At 42.7% G+C, this 3,728-nt stretch overlaps 1 long non-coding RNA gene and 1 pseudogene across 1 annotated transcript; both read left to right on the forward strand.

The window, feature by feature from the left end:
* Positions 1-1,138, forward strand: LOC137712359 (uncharacterized; annotated as a pseudogene).
* A 992-nt stretch (positions 1,139-2,130) lies between these two features.
* Positions 2,131-3,728, forward strand: LOC148691099 (uncharacterized). Its single transcript, XR_015955453.1, has 3 exons — positions 2,131-2,202; positions 2,781-2,843; positions 3,547-3,728. It is a non-coding gene; the product is annotated as an uncharacterized LOC148691099 (long non-coding RNA).

Below are 3,728 nucleotides of genomic sequence, written 5' to 3' on the forward strand. Positions count from 1 at the left end.
ATGGATGTGGTACGTTGTAATTTGGAGGGCAATGCCGATGCTGTAGAGTTTTGTCCCCAAGACGCGTGCCGCCATGTTCTGGCAGCTTCAACGTACACACTGCAAGAGGGTGATCGGCTGAGCCGAGCTGGAAGTATATCGCTTTTCAACATTGGTGCTGAATTGGGTAGGCTTGATTTGTTTCAGCGGATTGAAACAGCGGGGATTTTTGATATTAAGTGGAACCCTGTTGGAGACAGTGTGAGTCCTCTTCTTGCTCAAGTCGACGCTGATGGTTACTTGAGAATTCACGGTCTAGAGTCGTGCTCAGATGAAGCTCAAGGAATGGAATGCTTATGTGTTCCTTGAGTAGTAAGCAATGAAAATATTTTAAGGGTTTTCAATATGATCAATGTCTATATGCTGAAGTGTTGTGAAATTTTGGTGCAGAGTTTTCTTTGAAAGAGATAACTGATGAAAAGATCAGTTCTTCCATGTGCCTTTTCCTGGATTGGAACCCTTCAGCCACGTCTATCACCGTGGTGCTTTCAGATGGTTCAATCCGGGAATCCCAACTTGAGGCAAACGAAATGTGGAATGCGCACGATTTTGAGGTTTGGACAACTTCATTTGATATCCACCAGCCCCAGTTGGTAAACTGGTTCAGATGACTGCAAATTCAAATGCTGGGATTTGTGGGACGGTCCTTCCAACTTTGGCATTTCAGAACACAAGGGCCCACACAATGGGAGTTTGCTGCATAGCCAAAAATCCCAACGACACGAATAGCGTAGTTACTGGTAGCTATGATGAGTACCTGAGGGTGTGGGATGTAAGATCAATATAAAAAACCTATTAATGAAACCTCTATTTGCTTAGGAGGAGTTGGAGAATCAAGTTCCATCCTTTTGCAGCCGGTCTCGTCTTGACAGCTTGTATGCACAACGGGTTTTCGATTGCCAACATTAATGGGGATAAAACCGAAGTGATTGAAACATACAGCAAGCATGAGTCACTTGCATATGGAGCTGACTGGCACACAGACATATCACTCCATGAAGGCAAAAGGAATAGCACTTTAGTTGCTACTTGCTCATTTTATGACCGGCTTCTTCGGATATGGACACCGGAAAGCGATTCGCAAGGTTTTGCCATTTGAGTACATCACTTTAGTTGAGCTGGGAACGATCCAAATGGTGTCACTTTCGGGCATTCTGCATTCGCACCTCATTAGGTACGGATTAGTCATGGAACCTATCTGTTGGCTTTTGAAGTTTCTGATTTTTATTATGGAAATCATGATAAGAGCATACGCAGGTTACAAATATATAGGGGAGTTTGAGTGAGTTGCAAACTACACTCAACACTCAGGTTACCATCCCAAATCTCCTTGAATCATGCTAAACAGCCGGCATAGGGAACATAACTAAGCTTCTTGGATTAAGGAGTTGACAACAAGATAAGACCCTAATACAAGTTGATAAGAACAAGAAGAAAATAAACGGCTACTAACTAGGTCAACCACTAATAGAGTTGACAAAAACCTTATTACCCAGATAATACCAAGAAACCCTAATCATGAGGAACCCTGAGTAACCAGAGGTCTTTCAATACTCCCCCTGTAACAACCCGTCCCGGGATTTACGGAAGAAAATAGGTATTTTTGTATTTTCACTAAGTTTGGGGATACTTTCCTTTTTAAAAATTGTTTTTGAGCCTTAATTGGTGAGCCCAAGGGGCCCACCCCTTGTTTTGTTCCCTGGTTTCTTTCCCTTTCCCTTTTCTTTTATTTTTTATTTTTGAAAAGTCTCTCTTCTTTCTTCTCTCTTTCTTCCTCTGTGATTTCTCCATCCCCCCTCTCGGTGCTCCTTTCTCCGACAAGAATACACACACCCATGCCCACACCTATAGCTCTTTTCTAACCCCGTGGTTGTGTTTTGGACGTCAAATCACGAAGAAACCACCTCGGAGACATTTTCCAGTTTTCCGACGAGCACCGCCCCTTTCGAGGCAATTTCCGGCCAAAACATAGCGAGTTGGCCAGCTTGCAAGGTATCAATCTCTTCGTCTCGCTGAGTACTACAACTTTCCTTTTTGTTTCACCTAATTTCATTGAGTATTGAAGAAGTTATACTCATTTGAATCTTACCCAGTTTTTGGCGGACACCCGTGGCTTCCAAGCTGTTTTTCGGCCAACTCCGGCCACGATGACGGGAACCAAGGGTATATTTCGATTCCTTACCTTCGAGGCTTCAATTTGGTATATTGAATGACATGTTTTGGTTGAGTTTTGAGCTCCAACGGAGCTTGGGAATTCTCCGGCCAAAATCCGGCCTTCTCCCTCCTTGGAATCCGGCGAACCACCAAACCCAAGGCCTTTGGGCCTTTCCTGCCAAGCCCAAAACCCTGGGCAGCCCAACCCAACATTTTTTATTTTATTTTTTGTTTTGTTAATTTAAAGGCCTTTGGGCCGTTTCCTTTAGGGCCTTCGGCCCATTAACCCTAAACCCATTAGACCAAACATTTAGGCCCAAACCTGGATCCAACCCAAGTCCAAACCCTTTAACCCAACCCAGATCCAAGCCCAGACCCGTTTGACTTGCTGACCCGGACCCGGTCAACGGTCAGCGTTGACTTTAACTTTGACTGGTCAACGGTCAACGTTGACGTTGATCGTTGACTTTTTGGTGCATGACCCCTCCTAGGCTAATTTCGACGTTCTGAACCCGTTTCCGATGTCCGTTTTCTCAAATTCAGTCGTTTGAGTAGAGTTTGACTAAATGTACCATTTATGTGCTTAGGGGCGATTATCTGTGGTGTTTCCTTCTTCGCTAGATGGCGTGGCTTTTCGATGGCGAAGTACTGTGAGTGGACCCCTTCTAAAAATGCATGTTTTGATAGTAGAAATGCATACATGAAAAAAATGATTTGATGATTATGTTTTATGAAACGTTTTACGAGATAACATGCTTACTGAGGCTAGTTTGAATTATTACTATTTTTCCGATAACCCATGTTCTTATAGAATATCTGATGGATGATGATATGATATTGAGAACATGTTTAGAACACCTCTTTATAGTATAGATGATGGATGACTTTATACTATGAAGTTGATTTTCAATATATGTATGTTCATTGGTTTTGTACTTATCTAGTGGTCCTTTCCGCTACGGGACGTAGGGATAGATCCGGTCCGTCCCGGGCGACGGTTTGGTGTTAGCATAGGGCCTAGAGTGTGTTTTCCTCTGACTATTTGCTTAGAGACGGGGAGCCGGCATGGGGCCTGGAGTGTATTTTCCTCTGACTGTCTGCTCAGAGACGGGGAGCCGGCATAGGGCCTGGAGAGTTGTATCAAACATTCACTAGTGATTATTATATATACAAGTTATGATTTGAGATATTGCACGACATTCTAGGTTTCGGAAAACCTATGTTTATCATTATATATGTGTTTTCATAAAACCTGGGGGTTAGTATGTTGATAATTGTTTTATTATATATATATATATATATATATATATATATCAACTTGGTCTACTCATGTTTGTTTTGCGCCCCCTTCAGGACTTAGAATCGAGGCATACAATCCCGACGTCCAGGCACTTCCGCATCGGCATCTTCGAGTTCTCTCGGTGTAGGACCCACTCCTTCGTTTCATTCAATTTTATATTATTTTCTTTTAGTGTTCTAGATTAGTGGTGTGCTCTGAACACGATCCTTATTTACATATTCATTATTCTTTTATA

Source organism: Pyrus communis, chromosome 14 (genome assembly GCF_041283825.1).
Source record: "Pyrus communis isolate YQ-2024b chromosome 14, ASM4128382v1, whole genome shotgun sequence".
NCBI classification, from domain to species: Eukaryota; Viridiplantae; Streptophyta; class Magnoliopsida; order Rosales; family Rosaceae; genus Pyrus; species Pyrus communis.